This window comes from Pteronotus mesoamericanus, unplaced genomic scaffold (assembly GCF_021234165.1).
Source record: "Pteronotus mesoamericanus isolate MK-2021 breed Mesoamerican mustached bat unplaced genomic scaffold, CSHL_Meso_final contig_25, whole genome shotgun sequence".
In the NCBI taxonomy this organism is placed as follows: Eukaryota; Metazoa; Chordata; class Mammalia; order Chiroptera; family Mormoopidae; genus Pteronotus; species Pteronotus mesoamericanus.
Window position 1 is genome coordinate 18,726,996 of NW_026555105.1, and position 27,176 is coordinate 18,754,171.

The 27,176-nt window shown below is 42.1% G+C and overlaps 1 protein-coding gene across 3 annotated transcripts in view; it reads right to left on the reverse strand.

Annotated features, from left to right (window-relative positions):
- RALY (RALY heterogeneous nuclear ribonucleoprotein) overlaps positions 1 to 27,176 on the reverse strand; it is an 82,193-nt gene that overhangs the window by 53,833 nt on the left and 1,184 nt on the right. The gene's annotated exons all lie outside the window — the stretch shown is intronic.

The window sequence follows — 27,176 nt, forward strand, 5'->3', positions numbered from 1 at the left end:
CAATCTGTTTGTTAGTTCTGTACCAGCTGCCACCAATCTCAACGTTCCTAAAGCTTGCTTTTCCCCAGCCTTGATCAAATCCCATGGTCTTGCAGTTCTACCACACTCCCACTCAAAAGGATATTTGACCTTGACTCTTGTGACTGGTTCTCTTGTGTGATTGCCTGTGCCCTGGCATAATAAACTAACTGGTTGTGTTGCCGTGGGGATTAAGAAGATGACCTCACAACATAATAAAGATGCTGCCTGGTCACAAAATGGCTCAATAAAAACCCTCCTCTACCCCCCAACAAAGATAAGTCTCAGGATACACAGCATATCACAAAAGGCCCTGGAGGGCAGCTGGTTTTTTAATGACAAGACATTAGGGCTCTTGAGCCTAATCCACACCCATGTATGAGAACATTATGCATGCCATAAATAGATGAAACTCAATCCAGGCAGTCTCTAGGCTGCCTGGAGGAACGTCCAGAATATAAGAGACTGCAAGACAATCGTTCTTGCCTCTGCATTTTCTGCACAGCTAACAGCCTTTCTCATTTCTCAGCTGAAACTGTCTCCAGTTCCCCCACCTCCTTCCCTAGAAGAACCAACCCACAGGAATTATGAAGGGAGGCACAAGTAATTACTGTTTTCTTTTCTCCATGCTAATGAGACAGTTGGATGGTTCCCCTTCCCCCTCCTGAGCTGGAAGGGAGAATCTAAGGCTTTATAATCTGTAACCAACACACCAAAGCTTGGACCAGATATTTCTCTGCAACTGAACTGTGTAAGAAGATAGCTTTCTGTCCCTGATGTGACCAGAGCCCCATCACCTCTCAGAAGAGGTGGTAAGGCCATAGTGAGGAAAGGATCTGTCCAGAGTCATAAAAAGAAGTAAATGGCAGGGCCAGAATCAGTCTGCTTCCTCCCAGTCAGGTCACTTTCCGTATCATCCAGACTTCCAAAGCAGAGAATGACTTTGGAGGTGTCCTCAGTGTAGAGTCTGGAACTCCAAGTTTCAAGTTCACATATCAGTTTTTGAATAGGTTCTTAAAAAGCATTGACAATGTTCAACAGATGTGGAGTCATCCCAAGAACCTCAGTTCCATTTGGAAGACCAGGATTTGAGAGAGAATGACAATTTTACCCCAAAATTAAAATCGCAAGTAGATAGGCAGGCAGGAAAAAAAATTTGTGAATTTTAGTAAGGATTCAGCTCACTTATGTTAAGACTGTTAGAAACTAAGGGTAGGGACTAGAGTTACCTTAAGAATGAACTTCAGCCCTGGCTGGTGTGGCTCAGTGGACTGAGTGCCAGCCTACAAATCAAAGGGCCACCAGTTTAAGTCCCAGTCAGGGCACAGGCCTGGGTTGCGGGCCAGGCCCCCAGTAGCGGGCACTTAAGAGGCAACCACACATTGATGTTTCCCTGTCTGTCTCCCTCCCCCGTCCCCGTAAATAAATAAATATTTTATTTATTTATTTTTTTAAGGATGACCTTCAGATCTGGTGGATAAAGGAGCTTCTGAGTATAGAACACTAGCACCTCAGTTTGCTAATCCAATCCCTGTTATTTCACAGATGAAAGAACTGAATCTCACACTGTCAGGGGCTTCCCAGAAGAGGACCCAAGGTGAAACAGCAGGACTAAAGGATGCGATGGCCCAGAACAAGCTATGGCTGGCCTGCCTAGACATGGTCAGAGAAAAAGGAAGGCAGGGTCTCTGGGGAAAGGAGCCAGCATTTGCAAAGGCTATTCTGAGTTCAAGTTTTTAAGCTAGAATAATTTGTAGACTCTAACAAGGCTTATTTTTTTTAACCTGAAGACTGGTTCCTGTTAGTCTCTAAAATCTCTTCCTTCTCACCGTCTGTCCTAACTCTATCATTTCAGGTGGAATTTAGCAACTCGAATCCAGTCTGCAGACTAATTCTGACTCTAGGCAGGAAATATTGAAAACTCTTAGCCCAAACTCCCATCCCCTACCCACAGGCCCTGGATATCAGCCCTTCCTGCCTGTTCTGTACCTTAGAGTTCACTCTGGGGCTCCTTGTGGTATTAGAGGATGTTGCCAGTGCCGACCACCAGGCTTTACTTCTACAGGGCACAAAATCACATGCTCTTTCTATGAATGGGCCCAGGGTCATATGAAAGCCCCTGTCTTAGTCACCTAACACCTCAGGTCCTCCTAGGACTAACGTCCAGCTCTGAATCCCAAGGCCAGGCCTCCCCACCAGTGGCCACACTCCCGAAGACTTGCCTGCCAACCTGGACTTGCAGCTGAATGGGTCAACTCTCCCTACTCTTTTGTAGGGAAGGCAGCATGATATACTAGAAATATCATGCAAACACAGACATGTTTGAGCCCTGGCTCTGGGTATCCTTAGGAATTGTTCCTTAAATGCTCTCAAGTATCCTCTTAGAGCTTAGACCACTGTTTACTTGTCTGTCTCCTCTACCACTCTCCTGCTACTTGGGAACACGGGAATATTTAGTTGTTTCCCTGTGTTCTCCATGAGTCAGCCACTGAGTTCTCACATCTGTAAAACAGAATAATACCATTTCTTTCAAAGTTATGAGATTTAAAAAAAGGGCATGTAAATTACCTGAATCAGTGCCTGGACCTTTTCCCTCTCCTGTATCATGGATGCCCAGGGCCAAATGTTTGCCTGTACTGAAGTAGACTGCTCACCCTAAAGATCTCGTGCCTTGCTGAACACCTCTAGGGTCAGCTGAACCTGACCCCCAGGACCTGTTTCACTCCAATAGTTAGACTTAGTGCCAGTTCCTGAAAACCCGCCAGTAAAAACAGCTAAAGATGTGACTATGAAGGTAGTGAATTTCAAGCAAAAAAGGGGGAAACATGGGGAAAAGGAATAAAGGCAGAAAAAGGCTGTGCTCTGAAGGTCGGTCTTAGAGAGAAAATCCCAAATCCCAAGAAGCGGCTAAAGTCACTTGTACTGGAGCCTACAGAAGTGCCAGAAACTTGAAACAAATTGGCTGAGGTCACACAGTAAGCTAAAAGGAGAAATGAGTTTGGAACCCACCACTGGGTTTTCTCATCCAATTTTTTTTCCTCTTCCATAGGATAAATACACAATGTTCTAGGGAAAAAGGGAGTGAGGCATTGGAGGAGATACGGTGTAGTTGGCAGGGAAACGCACGTAAGAGAGGCCAAGGGGTATTTACAGTTTCTGGCTGGGAGAGGTGATCCAGCCTTTGGTTTTGCAGGGGCCTAATGTGCTCTGGAGGTTGAGGGCTAGAAATAAATTCAATCTAGCCAGAACAAGTACCAGCAATTAGGAACGAAGGGTACAGGGTGTTCTCAAAATATCATTCATGAGCCCCTCTCCACAATACCAACTGCTCTGGGTGTTGAAAATCCTCTGCACACCCACCCCCAATCAACTCAAGCTATGTTACAGGCTTTCTTGGCCCTCAGTTGTTGTTTGGTTTTCATATGTATATATGTATCTCCCCCCTTGGAGGAGAAGGGAGGAAGAAAAAGAAGGAAAGAAACATCAACGTGAGAGAGGAACACTGATCAGCTGGCTCCCATACATGCCCCAACCAGGGACCAAACCCACAACCCAGGCATGTGCCCTGACTGGGAACCATACCGGTGACCCCTTGTTTTGCAGGCTGACACCCAACTAACTGAGCCACACTGGTCAGGACAGCCTACAGACTTTGATACTGGAGATGAAGTATAGAGGAGTAGCAGACTAAGAGTTCTGTGCCATGAGGAAGAATCTGACTCATTCTTTTTGTTACTGTTGTTGTTCTATTCACTGCATTCACCCAAACTTCTGGGAAGTTAATGATTTGCTCAAGGTCACACAGCTAATAAGGGCAACTCAGGACTTACCTGTATCTGGTGTCCTTTTGTGACAATGGTGACTTTCAGCATATTTGACCTTTACAAAGTTTTGAGAGGTAGGTGTTCTCTGCTAAATCATGCTGTCTCTTCTTCTGAAAAGTCTCATTTGACACTTCCAATCCATTTCAGGCCTAGTCTTGGTATTTAGCTTCTCTTATAGAACTTTTCATAACTTGCTTCTAAATCAGAGATCAGTGAACTGTTTCTATAAAGGGCCAAAGAGTAGGTATTCTAGGCTTTTGTGTGCATGTATAAGTCTCTGTACTTATACAAGCGTCAAAGCGTCAACTCTACCACTGTAGTATGAAAGCAGTCATGGATGAAGAAATGAGTGTGGCTGTATTCCAGTACAACTTTATGAAAAGAGGCAGTGGACTGGATTGAGCTGACATAGCCCACAGTTTCCTGACACCTGTTCTAATTTAATCTCCAATCACCCTGTTTCTCAGTCAATCATACACACACCGTCAATAGATCCCCCTACCTACAGGATAAAGTTTAAACTCTACCTTCATCTTCTATCATATCCTTCCCTGCACACTGTACTCCAATCACAGTGAACTGTCACCTAGCAACTTGCTACCTTTCCTCATGCTGTTCCCTAGCATCTGTAATGCCCTTTTCCCTTCCTCTGCCAATACTGCCTATTCAGTGACAAACTTAAAATGCCAACACCTGTGAGAAGTCTTTGCTTGTTCTTACATAATCAGTCACACATATATGGCTGTCATTCACTCACCACTGCCTCCCCACTCACCCACAATTCTAAGCTTCCCAGTCTCAAGGACTGTACCTTACTCAATTCTGCATCTCTTGCAGTACCTAACATAGCACCCAGTGTCTGCTGACGGATCAGGCTTCTAAACTGTGCAGAGATTACTAGAGCATGGAGATGTTTGGTTCTAACAGAACCATGACATTACTCACAGCATCAACGGAGATTTGTCTGCTTCAAGGGCTACCCTCTCTCCCTCATCATCATGTTCCTTTGGTCTGGTCAGGTAAACAGTTAAGATAAGGCCCAAAACCAGACATTTCACTAGGTGACTCTAGCCTGTGCTGAGACGTGCAAAGAGAAGATCCTATTTTCAGAGCTCCATGTCCCTGACCTCAAAATTGAATCCTTAATATCAGCCATAAACTGAACCCAGATCCAGATTTAGCCCTAGATCAGCGACAGCCTTCTAATAAGAGCAGATACTTGGTCCCCAAAGACAGGGGATTTCACCCAAGGAAAGGCTCAAGGTATGCAATGTAGTCTGACCTCAAATGAAGAGAGAACTCAAAGGTATGTGGTAGGAATCATCAGGATCATCACCTCTGAATACAAAGGAACTTCTATTGAGGTCAGGGGTCCTGCGCAAGCCTGAAGCCAACAAGTATGGCTATGTTAGCTCGGGGAAGCTGTGAGACCAAAGACTAAAATGCTGATGGGGGAAAAGGAAAAAAACAAAACAAAAAAACACCACCACCAAAAAAACACACACAAAGAATTTTTCTCCTAAGCCAAGAACAGAAAACATTCCATCTGGGTGGGTGAGCTTGTCACAGGCATGGGGTACTTAGCATATCTGCCATTCCAGGATTACGACTGTCAAGTTTTAATTAGGGTAATTAGAGTTAAAAATGTAATTTCATTTCAGGGGTATTTTGAACAGATTCCATTCATTTCTTTTTTTAAAAGAACACAAAAAGGAGGGGTAGACTGAGGGGAACAGAGGATTTTGCCATCGGAGAAGCAAAGTCTTGTGCCTGGGTTAGATGAGCTTTCAAACCACTGCCGAGAACCCCCATCCAGCACTTTTGCAGGCACGGCTCAAAGGGCAGAGACCTGCTTCTCATCAGCTTTCCTCCCTTAGTTTCCTCCCTGAGACTAAGTTTCAGGGGGCATCTGCCAATAAATTCACCTCTTTCTCCTCACCTGCTGCTCCTGTGTTACTGCCATTCAATGGTTACTGTTACAGCCATAAGTCTGGCAAGGGGCAAGGGCTGAGGGCTGCCAATCTGATTTGTTACATGTTAGAGACTGCTCTAATGTCCACCCAGGCTCCTGGACACATCTTTATGCTAGTTCCCTGGTCTGGAGTGCCCTCCTTGCCCTGCCTGCCTCAACTCTTACTCTTCCTTCAAAGCACAAATCAAAGTTATCTCCTTCAGGAAAGCCCACCTTCATGCCTTTGTAATCCTGGAGTCCCTCGTACATGTCTCTATTAAGGAACACACAGAATACTGTGGTTTGTTTTCTTGTTTGACTCTGATGCTAGATGGTGAGGTCACTCAGGGCAGGGATTGGGTCTTTATCTGGGGATCCTTACCACTAGCATGTTCTGACATAAGAGATATTCAGCAAATATTTGTTGAATGACAAAACCACAGGGAGAATTTGGTTCGACCACACTGGTCGCTGAGCATGTTGAGCACGCAGGTTCTACAATGCCTAGAAATATCCAGTCATGAGTCCCTTCCCCCTCCTTGCACAGGGCCAGTTCAGAAACCTGATTCTGCACTGCATGCAGGAGGGAGCCTTCCCATTGATCCCAAATGATGATTGATCTCTCCCATTAGAGCCTGCTCATTCCTTAGGGACCTTGGAAAGGAGATGAGAAAGCAAAAGCAAGCATAGCATCTCCCCCTATCCTCCTCACCACTGGTTTTAAAGAATCTCTTCCAATCTTTGAAGGGCTCCAGGGAGAGGGCCTGAACTCCAGTCTATAGAAGAATAAGGGATGGCCCTGGTTGAAAGCAGTCCATCAGCTTGGAATCACTGTTGCAAATGCTTAGAAATGTAGGGTAATATAACAGAACGAGGCAGCCAAGTCACTTCTCTGAGTTTCAGTTTCCTTTTCCAACCTGTCCCAGTAGGTTGTTAGGATAAATAAACACACAAAGCAGCTTAACCCAGTATTAAACACTTCAGTAGGTATTCAGTAAGAGATTTTTCCATCTGAGGAGGGAGTCTGTTCTATGTACCTAACATCATATTGTACAGGAGTTTATAAAGGTAAGGAAAACATATCAAGGGGGGTGGGTCCAAGTTACCCATTTCCTCATTTGCTCAGAGCGGCCCTGCCTTCTGGTCCCGAGAGAAGAGGGCTATACCAGAAGAACTGTTGTGTTGACAAGTGTAACCAGATCCATTTCATGGTAATCAGATTCTCTCTAGCTAGGGGCACTCCTCAGGCCTCCTCCCAGGCTCCCCAGGCCTGGATGCGGCCCGTATCGATCCATTTCTAATTAGGAGCTATGTCAGTGCTTCTGACAGAAGGTCAGGGCCTAGGCTGCCTCTGCTGGCCTCTGGCCAAAGACTGAAAAGCCCTATTCGGGGTAGACCCAAAGAAGGAACACTTTTGTGATAGAACAGGATCCCAGACGGATCTCATCATAAAGCAGCCTGAAATTTTAGAGCTGAAAGTGTCCTTTATGAGCATGAGCTTTGTTATAATACAGCTGAAAAAGCTGAGGTCCTGAAAAGAAAACTTGTCCAAGGTGGTACAGGAAGATACTACAGATCTTCTAGTTCTTTCCTCTCAATTAAGTTTCCAATCTGGCTTCACAACACAGGACTCAGGAAACTTCTTAAAAACAGTTTTCTAGGCCCCAACCCAGAGAACGATTTAGAACATTATACAGTAGCTCTGGCTCTTTTGCTAAATATATATATGATCATCTTCTAATAGAAATGAACCTTAAAATACAGGATCAAGTTTGAATCTAGGTTCAAATCCACCCTGGGTAATAAAAGTGCCATTTAGAAGCAACCCACTATTGTCTGACCCTGCCCATCCCTCCCCCAAACATAACAGGGTTATTCTAGCAGTCTTAATCAAAAGATCCATCTTAAATGGTTCAGACTTCCTAATGGTCTGCTAGCTAAGCTATCAGCAAAGACATTTCCTTTCAAAACTAGTCTAAAACTAAAATGTCTCTTATGAAGACCAGAAATACTTCAGGGGGGAGGTAAAGAATAGTGGGAAATGGTGTGGTATTCAGTGTGTGGGACCCGGGGTGTGTTGGGTAGGGGAGGACTTGTGTGTATATGTAAGGGAGTAGACAGTGTGGTATCTCTAAGACAGGCTCACAGATACTTTCGTGGCACACACAATTCTGGGCATCCCAGTAGAAAACAATGGGACTGGGCTATAGGAAGATGAATGTGTGGAGAGATGGCAGGAGGAGAGAGTAGATGATTTAAAGGTATAAGGGAGATAGTGTGGATGTGTATGGAAGAGAAGAAATGTGTGCACCGTATTGACCTCAATTGTGTATGTACTGCAAAGCATACCAACCTGTAGGGATAGGAGGGAATGTGCGTCAGTGCAGTATAGACGCTTGTATGCATAAGAAAACAGGTCCATAAGAACTTATGACTCATCCAAGCTCTGGCTGTGCCTGAAGGCTCATACCACTTAAAGAAAGCCCTGTCTGCAGAAATTTCTCATTAAAACTGACATTTTGACAACTACTAAACAACAACAATGACAACGACATCCCCAAGATCGTGGAAAATTTTTTAAAGTCAATGTCAATAAAACACAAGAGACAGATGAGAAACAATTATGCCACGAATACTTCTCAGTTTCACCAGGTGAGCTATTACCTGGAGTTAAATATTGTATAGCTGATTCACAGCTCAACCCAAAGGCCTGGGGAAGAGGGCAAGAAAGAAGAAAGTAGTTAGATAAAGGTAAGCAAAAGAATTTTCTTTAAAAAGAACTGGAGAAATGGGGAGATGAAAAAAAGGGAAGAGTTGAAAAGAAACCAAAATAAAAGGCAATTGGGTCACAAGAGATAAGGAGAAGGAAAGAAAAGAACAGAAAGAAAACAGAAAAGAAAATACAGGAGAAAGAGGATTTCCTTTAGGGTGTAGAAAATACAGAAGAAAGAGAGTTCCTTTTAGTCTGGCCTAGAAATTTAGCATACATTCTAGCAGAAATCTGGCTGAGGGAATGGATGAATTAGTAGGTGGGGACTGACCTCCGTACTTCCTCATTGCTTTTACTGAAACTATTTCCTCCATCTGGAATGTTCATCCCACCATCTTTGCCAAACTGAACTTCTAAACCTTCAAGGGCATATTCAAATGCTACCAGCTTCTAGAAACTTCTAAGATTTCTCCCAGTTTGAAGGTATTTCTCAAGAACTCCAGTAAATTTCCAGAGCACTTTGTCATATTTCACCAGTAGCATTTAACATTCAACTTTATACCATTGGTATTGGTACACAAACATGTCTTGTCATTCATTCTGCAATATTGCCAGGCCTATTACAGAGAAACAAGGAAAACAGGAATAAGTGGCACACTGTCCCCTGGCCCATACGGTCTCCATACCAACAATTTTCAACTTTTTTCATCTCATGGAACACATAGACTAATTACTAAAATTCTGCAACACACAAAAAATTTTTTGCGAATCTGACAAAAAAAAAAAAAGGTATAATTTTCATTCATACACACCAGACGGCTATTGTTGTGTTGGCTGTTGTCATTTTTTATTTGACAACCTAAGGGAGAAGAGATCAGTGCGCCTGACTAAACAATCAGGTATTACATGCTTTAAAAATTCTTGCAGACACCAGTTAAAAATTGCAGCTCTATACCATGAATGAGAGCAGTTTGGGATGTGATAGAGCACTAAAGTACAACTATAAGTAAAGGTAGAAGCAAAATGCAAAAAAGATCAAAATTAATTCTGCTTATGGAACAATCCAGGAAAGCTTTTTGGAGGAGGTGGCATTTGAACTCTATGAAAAGATGACTAGGAATTTGTCAGGGAAAGAGGGCAGGGAGTTGATAGAGCTTTCTACTCAGAGGGAAAGGTCAAAACAAAGTCATTCTACTGAGCAGGAGCACAGGGAAAACTACGAGTGTTAAGCACCAGGCTGCTGACAGGAGGCAGCAAAATAAGGCAGCATCAGACTGCACGAGCTTGGTAGCCAAGTCTAAAGCTGAGATTTATCCTTTCCAACCTGGGGTGAAGGTGGAGAAGACGAAGGGGCAGTTTAAAGACATCTAATCTCTCTTATTTAGTTGCCCGACTTTGAAGCAAGTCTCCTCCAAAACCCTGGAAAACAGGTCCAATTCCAGGCTGTGGCTACTGTGGTGGCATTACAAGAATTTCACACTGAGAAGGGCAACGATGAGAGAAAAACAAAGGATAATGTGCGTGGGAGGGGTGTGATGCAGAAGGGAGGAGAGCAGGGCTCAAGGAGGAAGGGGATGGAGAGGAAACAGAAGAGGAAGAGAAGCAAGGAAGGCACCAGGTAGGACAGATCCAGCTTGGCACTGAAACTCCTTTTGCTGAGTTGTCCTCTCTATCTTTCTGGTAGAAAAAAATAAGGTCATTATGATGCTAGTGACAGAAATAGACCCTCTCTACCAAGATGAAGCTGAGCATGTTACTAACTGCCACCTCAACTCTCCCTTTGCTCAGGATGATAGGACTGTATCAAGGAGTGAAGTTCACTGAGTTCTACCAACCATCCCGTATTATGCCAGGGAAGCCCCTTGCCCCACACCCTAGGAATGCATAAGGCAGGAGTACCAAAGGTATGGAATTTAAAGTGGGGCCTGCCCATGACCTGTGCCTGTTGCTTAGGGTCCTAGAGGAAAGCCCTACTTCCTTCTCCAGACCTTAGTTCATTTGCAAAACGAGGGGAACAAATGAGAAGCTCTCTAAAGGCTGAGAACACCTGTGAGTTCAGAAGCTGCTTCCTACAAACAGTGATGTTTAATATGGGAATTTTTCTAACCTATCAAGTCTTAACTTCATTCTTTCCACTGCGAGCTATGGCCAGTCTGAAGCCAACAAGGAGCCAGATCCAGAATGGCAGCCATCCCTGACACCACCATCCATATGGCCCTGTTCAAAAAGTCTAGTTCCTGCCCAGGCCACAAGCAGATGCTCAGGCCCAAAGATATGTTTTGTCTGACCCACACAAGTTTATTTACAAATTTCTAAGTTAACTGCCAACATCTCAAATCAGATCTCATTTTTTTTTAAATTAGATTTCTAGCTTCTCTTAAAAATAACAGTGATCTGGCAACATTAGACCCCTTGGGGTAAAAAGATCAAAGAACCTACTATAATCTTGTAATTTATTTAATGCTTTCTCATTTTCTTGTCTAAAAATTTCATACTAACTTACCATACATACCATAACACAATAATAAGAATAAACTTTTAAATGACTAGTTATAATACTTGAACCAATCCAACTCCAAAAAACCTGAGTACACTGACACTTTAGAAAGATATATTATCTTGGGATTTCTTGTATCATCTGATATGCAGCCATGTATCCTAGCTTTAAAAACTCTAGCAGTTTACCCATTCACTCAAAAAACACTTAAGTCCTATGGTAAGCAATGGAAAAATATTAATTAACAGGAAAAACACAGTTCCTGCCTACATGGAGCTTATGGTCTAGTAGGATATAGTGAAAAGAAGGTATATAGAATAGGAAGCACAAAGAAACACTAAGCTGAGAACCTTGAGTGTATTCCACAACATAGTGACCCTGTAGGCAAGATGTTTAACCTCTCTGGACTTCTGTTTTCTTGCCTACAAAAGGAAAAGGTTTAATTAGGCTGTTGCTCCTAAAAAGTCCTTTCCAGCTCTGACCAGGTGGCTTAGCTGGCTGGAACGTCACCTCATACACCAAAAGGTCACAAGTTTGATTTCTGTTTAGTGCACAAACCTGGGTTGCAGGTCTGATCTCCAGCTGGGATGCTATGGGAGGAAACCAATCGATGTTTCTCTTTCTCTCTTGTTATCTCTCTCCCTTGCTCTCTCTCTAAAATCAGTAAAACATATGCTTGTGTGATAATTAAAAAGAAAAACAAGTCCTTTCTAGCTCAAAATTCTACTAGCATCGTAAGAACTTAGCCATTTTTTTGAGTTCCTAACCACTTATTAGCTTCCTCCCTTTATCCGGAAAATCATGATCAGTTGTCATGGAAATTACCATGGTGTTCCACATAGTATATGACAATATTATAGTAATTACAAGAAGCCAAAGGGAACTGGCAGCAAATAGAGTCACTTACTCAGAAAGTCACCTACTTTCAACACATAGGAGATGTTGCTCATTTGAGCTAGGAGGTTAAAAAGACCAGGTATACAAATGCCTAACAGTTTTAATTTGTATTATATGTCATGGTTTCTTTCATGAGGCATGAGACTCACCTCCCCGCAAACTTCTGAGTATTAGAGGCTACAAAAAAAATGCCCATTTTACAAGGACAAGGTTCACTGAATCTTGACTAGTTTGCTATCCTTGTGAAGTCCTAAAACAAGCCAAGGTAGACTTACTAGCCCACAGAGCATCAAAAGTTCATAGTAAATTGAAGATAATTCATCTAGTCCTAGGAGACTAAAAGCACTTTAACTGGGTAAAGTCCCTTTGATATGAGGGAGTTCCATCAAGGAACCACCCCCCCAACCACTCCAACCAAGCAAGTTGCAAAAATGAGTACAACTGATCAAGTGTTTAAAAAAAAAAAAAAAAAATTACTAGCCTGGTGATAAACAGCAACTGGCACTGGGCAAGAGGCAATAGTAAATGGTGTCGACTTCGACAAACTTGACAACAAATATGCTCTGCCTAAAGGAGACAGTAAGTAGTTTGTGGAATAAAGGAGAGAAATGAAGAATATGACTTGTAAACAAGCATTTTGCCAAATTAGGCTGGTGCTCCAAAGGTCTTCCCCAAAAACCAGAGCCATGTGCCTCGAGGTTGAAAACAAAAGCCAGGCTACAAGCTTCTTAAACATGGACAGGCCAGTGCACAAGGAATCACAACACAGAAGTCCCTGGGTAGAGGGCTCAGGGAGTAAAGCCTTCTGTAGAATAACTGGGGCTATTCCCACTCCTGTGAATAGGAAAATTGCTCATGGTCAGCATCGGCCTCCAGCCACTGCTACTTCCTCAAAAATCCTTCACCCTCTTCAGGAGAAATCAGTCACCCTCATTGCCCCCGTGCCAAGGCCTCTGATCTCACACACAGTATCTACACTGAAAGGCAGCCCCAATCTCCCCAGGCTGGGGTCCAACTCAAAATAAAAACACTGCAGGTCAACACAACCCAAAGGACTGCCAGTTTGCAACTCTGATCTAGAGGGTAAAATCCTCTGAAAAGATCTGGACTGAAAGAATTTAGGACTCCCCTAAGGACTGTAACTTTTGTCAGAGAAACTGCTTTTCCAAGGAGCTATCCAGGGTCCTATATCACGTGGATCCTGAGCTTTAGAAACCACAGCCCTTTTCTCTGGCTTGATCCACTGTCAAAATATCTTTTAAAAGAAAGATGTAAAGACATTAGGCATCTTTTATATGCAAAGCAGTCTATGGATACAAATGCCTAAACCTTACTTCTCTTGACTTTTTGACTTTTACTACCTACATAGGTCTCTGTTGGCCTAGACCCCAATGCCGCCTGTTTGTCACCCAAATTACTATAGACTCAAAATGCTGCTCTGCTTGACTTCACTCCTTTATACAACATTCATTTTAATGGCTTGGCTAGCCAGGGAGATAAAGGTTCAGCAACCTGGTTTTCCCCCACCCCACCCAACGGATACCATTAAAATTCTTCTCCCTAGACTCCACAACTAAAAATTCATTTTCTTTACAAAAGAGCTTAATTGCCCCACTACAGTCAGATATCCTTGGGAGTGAACAGTACACTGCTAAACCTATACTCTTCCCTGAATCAAGATGGCTTCACTCCATCATTCTCTCTCCAGATTCCCTCAGCAGTTCCATAAAAGCAGTAACAACTTTGCCAAACCAAAGACTACTGCTCTTGAAATAGTAACTCAATTCAAGAAAAGGTTTGTTGCAGGAAAAACTTTCTTATTTACCAAATCCCTCACTACATTCATAAGCAGGGAGAACACAACAAAAATGGTTTTTAGGAAAAGGTGGTTGTCAGCAGTAAGTACCATGACATGAGAGAAGTCAAGAGAGGATGCAGGGAAGCTAATAAGGAAGCTCATATGGGGAAATTAACGTTCCTATAGTCTCATTATGGCCAATATAGGCTCCATGTCTGAGACAGGGTATGATCCCACAGTCCCTGGCTTGACCATATGCTCCTTGGAGACAGTCTTATCCATTGTATCACCCGCAGCATCTAGTACGATGCCATTACATGGCAGGCACTCAAATGGTCATAGACACACAGAATACCACTCCTATAAGAGCTCTCAGTGTGTATGTCAAAAAAACCCTGAGGCCCCAGGAAAACTTAAAATGGGTTTTGCCCAAGCTCACAGAATGGGTGAATGACAAGACAAGAGCTGTGTTGAAATCCAAGGTTGCTGTGAGTCCTTGGGCAAGTCACCCAATCTTTCTCAATCTGTTTTCTTATCTGCAAAATGCAAATAATACCTATTTCTGTGGGGTTGCCATGAAAATTAAAAGATATTGTCCTCTAGATACAACCACCAATTTTCAGGAAATACAGGGAATAAAGAAACATTAAATATGCCAGAGATGCAATGACCAAAATTTAGAACATAAAAAAATGCCACAGGAAAAACAGCCAGTTTCTTCAATTAACAAAAGGAAAAAAATAGAAATGAACTAACAAAGAGATTTTAAAGACCTAATGACCAATTACAACGTATAAACCTTATATGAATCCTAATCAAATAAACTGTAAATATAAAACTGTGACATTTATGAGACAAATGGAAATTTGAACACAATCTAAATTTTGACGGTATTAAGAAATTGTTAAATTTTATAAGGTGTAATTATGGCATTGTGGCTGCATTTTTTTAGTCATCTTTTACAAATACATTGCAAAACATTTAAGGATAAAATGATAGCTGAGATTTTCTTCAAAGCATAGAATGAGAAGTAGATAGGGGTATAAATGAAGTAAGCCTGTAAACTTATAACTGTTAAAGCCGAATGATGGGTACATCATGCTTCGTTAACCTACTCTGCCTACTTTGTACATTTTTGAAATTTTCCCTATTAAAAATAAAGAAGAATTGGTTAGGTTCAAATCCTGGCAACTCCATTTACTAGCTGTGTGACTATGGGTGTATCTCTTAACCTCCTTATGTCTCAGTTTCCTAGCTACATGGTAAGGATCATTAGAACCCATTTCCTGGGTGAGAATAAACATGATCTTTTACTATATATAAAGGTTAATATAATATATAAAAGTTTTATATATATATACTTATAAAAGAAATAAACTTGAATTTTATAATTTATAGATAAAATTTATATTAAAAATTTACAAATTTATATGTAATATAGAAATATATTAATATAATATAAAATACATATTTATATGTAACAGAATGTTACATATAAATATTATAATGATATTTATATATAAATTGACATATTATCAAGATTTCTATAGACATACACCACAAAGAGGGCTTAATACAAAGTAACCTTCGGTACATATGAGCTCTATTAGTATGAACACAAGGTACTAAATATGGTGGGTATCTTAACACAGTAGGCACCAAATTCACAGTAGCTATTATTACTATGGAAGGCAGAGTTAGGACTAGAACCCAGGTCAGGTTTTTAATTAAGTACTTCAACTAGTGTCCTCAGTGAAGGCCTAGATGCCCTCTGGTGAATGGCAGCTCTAACACCCCCAGTCTCTCCTGGCAAAAACCTCAGGACCTGACACTAGATCAGGAGCTGCCTAATGTTTAACATGAAAGTGCTGTTCTCTGGGAGCAGGCAGGGCCACCTTATTTCCCCCAACCAGGTAATTTAAGGTACATTTTCTAATATTTGCTGACAGAACAAAGAAGCAAGGCTCTAAGACATGATCAATATTCATGCCAGCCTTCAAAGTGATTTGGTAAAACTACAGAAAATAAACACCCAGCTAGAGTCCACCCGGCAGGATAAAAGCTGACAAAGAAATGGCAATTTTCCCTTGAGCAAATATACAAGTAATAGATGAGCTCTGATAGACGAAGCTCTTTAGGTTTTGACATTCCCCTCCCTCCCCTTCCATTTTAAGAGAAGACAAACTCTTTCAACACACTTCAAGTATGACTGTTTGCTGGATTAATTTCTTCCTTGAAATGATGTAATTATAGGCAAACTCATTCTCAAATTCCATCCAGTTTAAATACAAACTGGCTTGGGAACAGTATGACCTTTTCCACCTGCTCCAGGAGGCTATGAGAACGTATCACCACCCACAAAGAATGGGTCACATCTTCCCCCTCTGCTCATAAGCAGGGATATGACATCTAGTCACTCAACTATGTCTCTGCTCAAGTTATTCCCATTGCACAGAATGTACCCTCACCATCTCTGCTGTCTAAATCTCTGTGAATATGACTTTCTGGAAAAAAGGAGAGGAAAGAGAGAAGCAAAGCAACTGAGAAAAGATACCAGGGTGTTGCTTCTGGTAATCTGGAAGATACAGTTCAAAGAAATATTGTTGTTTCCTTTTTTTCTTTCAAAGATTTTAATTTATTTTTAGAGAGAGAGAGGGGAAGGGAAGAAGAAAGAGAAGGAGAGACACATCAATGTGTGGTTGCCTCTCACGCGCCCCTCACTGGGGACCTGACCCACAACCCAGCCATATGCCCTAACTGGGAATCGAACCAGCGATTCTTTGGCTTGCAGGCCAGCAGCACTCAGTCCATTGAGCCAAACCAGCCAGGGCTGTTGTTTCGTAACTTATAAGCACAAGTCTGGGCAGAATATTAGAAATTGGGATGGTCCTGGCTAATATATAGACACTATGCTTATCCTACAAGGCCCAGCTCAAATATTCCTCCATAACTATTCCCTGGCCACCACATCCCAACAAATGATGCAATCTCTCCTACCTCTGAACTTTCCAATCACTTTACCCTTTTATGGCACTGCTACCTGAGAATTCATGTTACGATTCTTAAAATCACTTCTATAACTACACACGAACCAGATAGCTTAAAATGAAAAAGACAATGCTAAATGTTGACAAGGAAATGGAGCAACAGGAATTCTCTTATATGCAACTGATGACAGCATGACCTGGTATGCCTTTGAAAACTATTTGGGAATAACTATTAAAGCTGAACATACACCTACCCTATGACTTGAGCATGAGGTTGTAGAACACCTACTCACTATTCTTCCTAAACAGTTTGCCTACGGCCTCTTGCTCCAACGCTGCCATCATTCTTTCTTACAGTCCTAGAGGCTGGTTCAGAAACACTCTTCACCATCACTGCAACCCAGAGATCCTTCCCTCAATGGAAAACTCAGAAATTTACCTAACGCCTCTGACAAATGTCTCATCAATTCTTCACAAATAAATTACATCATCTGGGACATGATCCATGATGATGGAAGATCAAGTGGAAGCTACACTAACCTCATCCCAGGACCAATCTGAAATTACAACTCAATTGTAGAGAAATCATCCAGAATAACCAACTGAACACTAGCTGGAGAGATACTTTATAACCAAGCACAGACAGAAGAAACCACTTCACCACAATATGACCGGTAGGCAGTGCTGAGGAAGCGCAAGAGGGCTAGCTGGGCTCCCACAGGAGGCAGCTTAAGTCCTGGAGGGATACTGCAGCAGTTGGGGGAGTTCCCCCTGATAAGTGTGGAGTCTAAACCACAAGCTGTGCTGCCCAGCCTACAGCACCAGAGCAGGAAAGGCACCCAGATAACATCCAGCTATGAAAAGCAGCAGGGTTTCTGTCTGCCATGGAAAGACAGTTGGATATTCAGGAGCCTCTTAAAGGCCAACGTACAAATTGCAGCCACTTACCCTGGGCTCTGGAAGAGGGAGGAAGAGTGGACTAGAGACATGTGAGGAGAGTCGGAGGCTGGTGTCTCTGGGGGGAGACCTGAAGGAACAGCTACCAGGATCCCTATGCCGAGTCATTTCCCACACTGCAGAAGCCATCTTTCTCAGGCAAAGCACTCCCCTACATGTACATCAGCCTAAGGGAAAGCAATAGCCCTGCCCTGTGGTGCTTAAGCCCAGCTGCAGATCACAGATTGATGATATTAACAACTGATTGGTTTTAGCGGCTGATTACTTGAACATCTAAGGTGGAAAATACAAAGTAGCCAAAATGGGAAGACAAAGAAACAGGCAGACCCCAACTAAAAGTATGAGAATTCTCCAGGAGGACTAGATGAACTGGAGGCACGCAATTTATCAGAGAGATAGTTTAGAATAATGATTATAAGGATACTCAACAGCATGAAAAAAGACACAGAAACCATAAAAAAGGACCAGTCAAAAATAAAGAATCCAATATCTGAGATAAATAATACACTGGGAGGAATACAGGAGACTAGATGAAGCAGAGGATAGAATCAGTGTTTTTGAAAACCAGACAGAAAAAAACACTCAGAGAAGCAAAAAGAAAAAAGAATTTTAAAAAAGAGGGGAGCTTAAGAAACATTTTGGATAACATGAAGCATAACAACATCCGCATCATGGGAGTACCAGAAGGCGAAGACAGAGAGCAACGGATCAAGAACCTATCTGAAGAAATAATGACTGAAAACTTCCCTAATCTTGTGAGGGAAAAGTCACTCAAGTCCAGGAAGCTCAGACAGTCAAAACAAGCTGGACCCAAAGAAGCCTACACCAAAGACACATCATAATTAAAATGACACAGCTTGAAGACAAGGAGAAAAGGTGCAAGAGAAAAGCAGGTAGTCACCTACAGGGGAGCACGAATTAGACTGACATCTGACTACTCAACAGAAACATTTCAGACCATAAGGGAGTGGCATTAAATATTTAAGGTGATGAAAATCAAGGACCTACAACCAAGGCTACTTTACCCAGCATAGCTATCATTTAAAATTGAAGGAGAAATACGGAGCTTCCCAGACAAGAAAAAGCTAAAGGAGTTTTATTAACACCAAACCAGTACTGCAACAAATGTTAAAGGGCTTGTTTTAAGAACAAAGGAATGGCGGGGGGGTGGGGGGGAAGAAAACAGTCTAACAATAAAATGGCACTACATAGGCATCTATCAATAATCACCTTAAAAGTAAATGGCTTAAATGTTCTGACCAAAAGACATAGGGTAGCTGAATGGATAAGAAAAGACCCATATACATGTTGCCTCCAGGAAACCCATCTCAGATCAAAAGATACATACAGACTAAAAGTAAAGGGTTGGAAAAAGATATTTCATGCAAATAGAAAAGAAAAAAAGGCAGCAGTTATAGCCAACAACATAGACTATAAAACGAAGGCTATAGTAAGAGACAAAGGAGGACACTACATAATGATAAATGGAACCATCCAACAAGAGGCTATAACTCTAGTAAACATTTACACACCCAACATATGAGCACCTAAATGTGTAAAGCATACCTTGATAGACATAAAAGGAGAAATCAACAGAAATACAGTCATAGTCAGGGATTTTAACACTCCACTGACTTCAATGGATAGATCTTACAGGCAGAAAATCAACAACAAAGACAGTGGCATTAAATGACATGCTAGATCAAATGGAGTTAATTGATATCTTCACAGTAGTTCACCCCAAAGCAGCAGAATATACATACTTTTCAAGTGCACATGGAACGTTTTCTAGGATAGAGCACATGTTAGGACACAAAGTAAGTCTCAATATTTTTAAGAAGACTGAAATCATATCAAGCATCATCTCTGAACACAGTGCTATAAAACCAGAAATCAATCACAAGAAGAACACTGTAAAACACACAAAGACATGGAAGCTAAGTAACATGTTATTAAACAATGAGGTCAACAATGAGATCAAGGAAGCATTCAGAAGACGCCTTGAAACAAATGAAAATGAGAACATAACAATCCAAAATCTGTGGAACACTGGGAAAGCAATCCTAAGAAGGAAATGCATAGCATTACAGGCCTATCTCAAAAAAGTTCAAATAAACAATCTAACTTTATACTTAAAGGAACTAGAGCCCCAGCTGGCATGGCTCAGTGGACTGAGTGCCAGTCTGTGAACCAAAGAGTCACCAGTTCAATTCCCAGTCAGCACAAATGCCTGGGTTGCAGGTCAGGTCCGCAGTGGGGAGCGCATGAGAGGCAACCACACGACGATATTTCTCTTCCTTTCTCCTTCCCTTTCCCCCTCTATAAAAATACATACATACATACATACATACATACATAAAATCTTTAAAAAAAAAAAAAAAAGCCTGAAAACAGTTTCTGGGCAGGAATCACATCTTGCTTACTTTTTATATTCTCCATAAAGAGAACACACAGTAGGTACTCCAAATGCCTGGTATGAATAGTTGAGCTTGGGAATGGAAAGCAGTTTGATTTCCAAGCATAATCATGTTACAACAGCTAGGCAACCTACTTAGCATGGTAACTCTACCTAAAACCCTAATTTCAGCTAGAATTGATTTTAATTGATGTGAAAATCAATTTAGGGTGAGTACTTAAGGTCTGAACAAAAGATAGTCTGTGTTCAACTGATTCAGGCACAGCTATCATTATTATATTGACAGCACCGTTCCTCAGTGCCAGCTTATAGCTATCTGCAAGAACAAAGTCCCAAAGCTTTAACATGGTCTATATAAGCAGGGAACAACATATGACTTCTCAGTGCAGCATAATCATACCTTCCAGAAAGAAAACCCAGACCTAGAGAAAAAATGAGTTATGAAAATTATTCTTTTAAATCTACTGCTGAGCTTGCTTTCTCACTAGCACAAAGAATTACAAAGGAAACTAGACAAACAGATCAACAGACACCATGCAAACAGTACCTTTACCTAGGCTTAGTGAAATCCTTACTAAATCAAATAAACAGGAGACAGCTAAATACCTGATAAAAGCCTCTGGAATGAAGAAAACCTAGCCAATGACATTAAGTTTCTAAACCTGGCCTTTTAAAAGAGATACTTACTTGTAATAAAGCAACAGTTCTTACCATGACAAAGGGAACTAGTATTCAGTCTCTACAGATGGCACCTCAAGGGTTAGGTAACCTCAGTAGAGGTATCTACCTCATAAAGCTAAAACTCTAAGGAAATGCAAATTTCTGGTCTAGCATTTTTCCAGTTCTAGTACTGTTTGGAAATCTTGTACTTTTTTTTTAAATTATCCCTTTATCATAAGATTTTTTTAAATTTTATTTATTTACTTTTCGAGAGAACTGGAGGGAAAGAGTGCGAGAGGGGAACATTAATGTGTAAGAGATACATCGATCCATTGCCTCAAAACATTCCCTCTCACATGACCACAACTGGGGACCTGGTCCGCAACCCAGGCATGTGCCCTGGCTGGGAATCGAAGCAGCAACCTTTTGGTTAGCAGGCCAGCACTCAGTCCACTGAGCCACACCAGCCAGGGCAATATCCTATGATTTTAAATAGTTTGTTACATATGTAAATGTAATTTTTTTACAGTCTTGGATTCCAATTTTGTCCCATGGGACAGCAGCTCCAAGTTTACAATGAATTCAGCAGATAATTTGATAAATTCATTTTACAAGCAATTTTTCAGCAACCTACCCATTCTCAAAAGCAATATCCATGTGTTAATATACTAAAAGGTATCTGTGAACCCAGAATTTAACCCTCTGAGAGATTTTCAATGCTCTAGCAAAGCCTTTTCTCTTTCCAAAGATGAACTCTTAGGCCACTTGCACAAAACCAGAAATTTAGACTGTTAAGAGGTAAAAATATCATTCAAGCTTATCTAGCCCAACCCCTTTGTTTTACAGACAGGAAGACTGAGACCCCAGAGAGTATTAGGTAATTACAATTAATGTGAGTTTGGCAAGCATCAAAAGCCCACTTAATGCTATTTCCCCCAGTGGAACTGCACTGGGCATGTTGGGAGGAAGGCCAGATTTGCACCTTAGTCAGTGAAGCACTCCAAATAGGTGTGCCTGAGCCTCAGAAAACCTGAGTATTCAACTACAACCCCTACCCCAGCATAGAGAACATAAGGCAGTGGGCAGTCTAAATAGCTCTTTGGGGAGATAGGCTAGAACCTAGGGATAATATCCCATCCTTCCTCTCCTCCTCCCCTCCTCCCAGGAGGTACAGCCATTTCTTCACATGAAGGCCATTACGAAGTGACAGAAAGGCACTAAAACTCAGAGGCAAAACGAAGGGCAACAGAAACAGTCAAAAAAGATAACTAACGATGACACTTGGAAGCTGCATGATTCTAGTTCTTCACTTAAGTGAGGAGTTAAAGTGACTAGAGAGAAATCTCCAATCCTCTTCTGTCCCCAGTCCCCCACCCCCCACCGCAGGCTGTTACAGAATTTCAGACACCTCCCAGGTCATTTTATAAGGAAACAAGCCAAAGAAGAAAAGGGGCTTTGTCAAGCCCACACACTGAATTAGTAGCATGGACCAGACCAAACGACCTCAGGATCATGAGTAGGCTCACAATTTATCTCACTGCCCCTCTTACATCCCATCACAAATCGGAAGCCTTCCTTAAAATACCCAGGGGCGGCTGTAGGACAGCAGGATAACATGACTGCTGTCATCGTTTCCCCTCCAGCCGTACATTTTATACATGAATCTAAAATGGAATAAAACTAGGTTTTTATAGACACTCATGTGAAAATCCTCCAATCGCTAACCCTACCCCTCCACCACTGCCTCAGAAAAAAAAAATAAGGGAGAGAAATAGAGGAGAGAAGGGGAGAGTAAGAGAGAGGGAAAGATACCACTCCCAGAGATATTTTGTCTAAATTATCACCTAGAATCATCAAATGTTATTGCTAGAAGGGACACTTGGAGTCATGGCATCATTATTTTCTATCATTATTCAGATGAATAAGCCTGGACCTTTGCCATCTGACAAAAAGACTGGAGCACAGAGCTGATCTCCTGACTCCTGCCCTAATAACAATCCCTCCTGGTCCCTTCTCATTCCGCCCACCCGGACCTGCCCACCTCACTCTCTCCCACCACCACCGTATCTAAGCTACTGAGGTCTGCTGCCCTTCTGGATGTGAGCTCCTCAAGCTATGTTTTGTTCATTGTTGTTTTTCCAGTGCCTAGCAGAGAGCAAGCAGAGTTCACTGAGAGGGGAACGTGCTAGTATATGGAGAGCAGTGCCGAAGGAAACTGTCTGGAGAAAATGTAAGGTTTCCTTGGCTTAACATCAGCAGTCTTCAGAGCTGTGCAGGGCCTGGATGTCTAGAATGTAATATTTTCTCTCTTCCAGAACTAGTGTTTACATCATCCAGTTTATCCAGACATAGTTTACCTAGGGGTAGTTGCCAGATCTGCCATGCTATACTCTTCCTTCACTCCTGCTTCCCCCATCCTCCCCACAAAGAACTAGGATCAGAAGGCCCTGTATGAGAAACCTCCCGCCTTTCTTACATGCTCCTTCTCCTGCGTCCTCACCTCCATAAATGGCATCCCCGTCTATATGACTGCATCAAGTAGAAATCCAGACGTCATCCTTGATTTCTTCCTTACTCTCCATACCAACAATCTTTGATTCTCCCTGCTCAATTCCATTTTCTTCCTATACCTCCCGCTCCCTATACACACTCACCCTCCCTCCTTCCCTCCCTCCCCCCACTCCATCTGAAACACCATCACCTCTTGCCTGCCATTACTGCACCAGCCTCCTAACTGGTCTCTTTGCCTATGGTGCTCTAGCCCTCAAATACACTCCCCAAATAAGTAGCTGGAGTTCTCTTTCTAAAATGCAGAGGATCAGTCCCTCCACCTTGAAATCCAAACTCCTCAACCCAGGCATCAAGGCCCTTTCATGACTTGGCCTCTACTCTGCCTATCTTGCCAGTCTCCTCTCTTGCCACATTCACCCACTTCATGCTTTATGTTTCACCAAGGAATCTTGAGAAACTTATTTAACCCCAAGGTCTGTTTCTTCACCTACAGAATGGGAATAGTAATAATAGATATCTCTGAAGGTATGGGGAGAAATAAGTTAAACACATGTTGAATGCTTAGAATAGTACCTGGTAGATACAGTAAAAGGGCTAAAAGTCTCACCTATTACCACCACCATCTCTAGATTTGCTATTCCTTGTGCCTAGAATATTCTTATGTCTCCTCGTTGAATCCCAATCTCTTCTTTTCCTGAGCCAACTTCTCTGGGAAAGGTTTCCCTGACCCTCCAAGGCTGACTTAGTTACCATTCCTCCACGCTTTCATGCTGTTTTGTCACTTCACACACTGTCTGTTTCCTTGCCTGTCTTCCCCACCAGGCTGTATACACCCAAATACCCAAAGCTTAGTATCATGTGTGACATGCTTAGTAATTGTTCAGTAAATGGAAAACTTTCCAATAATACAATGCCTAATGAAAGAGAATCCCAATAGGTAACCAATTCAAATGTTGGCCAGGTGGCTGGCTGGTCTACACGACTTTATAACCCCTCAACTGCACTATTCTATCCAACAAACAATTCAGCACACTCTTGACCTCATTACCATACTCAGTGGTTTGGACTTTAATACGTAGGAAATGTCAAGCCATCAGATTTTTTAAGGAAAGCGCAACAAGCTCAGATCTGTTTGCTGCCCTATTAACCATCTCTAGAGTATCTCCCACCCATCCCTGGTGGTATCAGGGCAAAATCCCAACTAACCTTCACAAGCATACCCTTGACCACATCCCACCCCGAATACACAGACATGGACAGAGGGAATTTTGAGAAGCTAAATACAGCATTTAACCCCATCTTAACCAGCTGCGAACAATGAGGATCCATAAACACTCTCTAGGAACCCAAAAGCTAATCCCTCTTGTGTGCCTTTATGGAAAGAAAGGAGAGCACAAAAAGGGAGCATTTCATAAAGGTAATCCACTTAATCGTCCTCTGAGTAGTTCTGATCCAAGCTGCTGTCATAGCACGCTATTCATGATCACTGCAGCCCCATGTCCCCAAAACTTGGATAGTCAGAAAGGAAGGTGCAAACAAAGCACGGGCAGAAAATCCTCGGTTCTATTTCAAGGGTAGGAAGCGTCTTTGGAAAATACAGAAAGGGTGAGTAAAGAACTCAAAAAAGGGTTCAATAATAAGGAATTTCAATCCAGAGTGGGGAGAAAAGATGGAGAAAGCTTAACCAGATGTACCACTAGGCCTGGGTTCTTGCTCTAGAGCTGCATGCCACACCCTACTGCAGGTTCGGACTAATAATCATTTTACATTTACACTGCACCCTGAGGTTAAGGGAAGCACTAAGAGCACCAGCTCTGCCAATCACAAAAGGACAAATATGGTACGATTCTACTTACATGAGGTACCTAAAGCAATTAAATTCATAAAGACAGAAAACAGAATGGTGGTTGCCAGGGGCTGCGGGGCGAGGGGTATAGGGAGTTAGTGTTTAATGGATACCAGTTCAGTTGAGGAAGACAAAAAATTCTCTGGGTGGAGGAAGGCAAAGGGGAAACACTGACACAACTGTAATAGAATAAACATGATTTAAAAAAAAAGATTCTAGGTGTATGGTGGTGATGGTTGCACTACAATGAGAATGTACCTAATGCCACAGAACAGTACATTTTAAAATGGTTAAAATAGTAAATTTTGTCTTATGTATATTTTCACAAAATATAGCACACCAACTTTAAAGTCTTAGTGTCTGCACTTACCAACTACATGACAGTGAGAAAGTCATGTAACCTCTCTAAGCCTGTTTCTTCTTCTGCGAACAGGGATAATAGTACCTAATTCACACAGTTCCTCTAAGGATTTAATGAGATGCTCCAAATAAAGTCCTTACTCCAATGACTGGCACATGGCAAGTACTTAGTAAATATTAGCTACTATTCCCACTACTCAAAACTACAATGCACTTTCACAGCCATTTTTCATAGACTCTACAAAATCCTGTGAGAATTCACTGATGAGGAAATTGAGGCTCAGACAGCCGTAATGAGAGGCTTAGTTCATTATTTTACACCAAATACTCTGCCCAGAAGAGGTGTTCTGTACTTGCCACTTATTAACTTGGTGGATCTCAATTTCTCAACGACAGTGTAAAAACTCCCTCCCTCACAGGACTAGTTTAGAGATGAAATCAGATAATGGTTACAAAAGACTATAAAGTACTGTACAATTAAGTTGCTGACTTCTGAGAACTAGCATATCTGTGCACAAAAACCCGGCCTCCTCCTAATGCTAAACCTGAAACGTGGACAGCAGTGGGAACTAAGCAATGTCCTTGTGATTTCGATTTACTCAGGATTCCTGGTCTTAAGGCCTGCATAAGTAATTTAGTGCCCTTTCAAAAGGTGGCAAGGTATGGTAGAAATAAAAATATTACTGGACTGAGAAGAAGACTGGGAATTCTAGTTCTGATTCAGTTATTAAGGCAATCTGTGGATCTAAACTTACTTCCCCTTTCCAAAGTTCAGTTAAAAGGTAAGGGAGCCCATACTAGTGTGGCTCAGGGGACTGAATACCCACTTGCAAATCAAAGGGACTGGTTCGATTCCCAGTCAGGGCACACGCCTGGGGTTTGGGCTAGGTCCCCAGATGGGGGCGTGCAACAGGTAATCTATCGATGTTATCTCTGGCACACACGTTTCTCTTTTTCCCTCCCTTCCCCTCTTTCTAAAAATAAATAAAATCTTTTTTAAAGGTAAGTGGAGGAGGGCAGATTTAAAAAATGGTACCGGATGATCTGTAAGACCCCTTCCAACTTCTACATACCACAACTCCTAAATCCAGAATCTTGTAAAATGGTGAGTACAGCAGACCTCCAAACTCAAAAGAACTAATGCAAATATCAGGAGACTCCTCAAGACCTGGCCTAGAAAACTCCCCTGCTTGAATTTTAGATACTCCCCACACGGGGGATCAAACACATTGAAAAATTAGAACACCTGCCAGAGTTAATTTTAGTTCACTTTTACCCCTCTGGGCCTCATCTGAAAATAGTAGAAATAAAACCCTATTTGCAGGGAGGGAGCTGAAGCAATTGACTTAAGCCACTTCTACATCCTCCCACCACCGCGTCCCCCCTCCCCCCAACTAGGAGCTATACATCTAAACACTGCAGAAACCCTGCAAGGTTTCCGGTGGAGGAACATTCCACAAACAACATAAAGGATGGACCTCACTGTTTATAAAGACTTCTTTCTTTGAGGCGAAAACCCAGCGAACTTCAGTGTGTTTGAGATCTGGAGTCTCCTGTACCCATTAACTTCTAATGGGCAACACTAGCAAAAAAATTCCTAGTAACCTCCTTTCCCTTGGACCTCGAGAAGCCCCCAATGGGATTTCATCCACAGTATAGTGGACATTAACGCTGGAGTCAAGGAGAACGGAGTTATGTCTTTAACGGGGGACCCAAGGGTTAAGTCAAATCTCCTCTACACAAT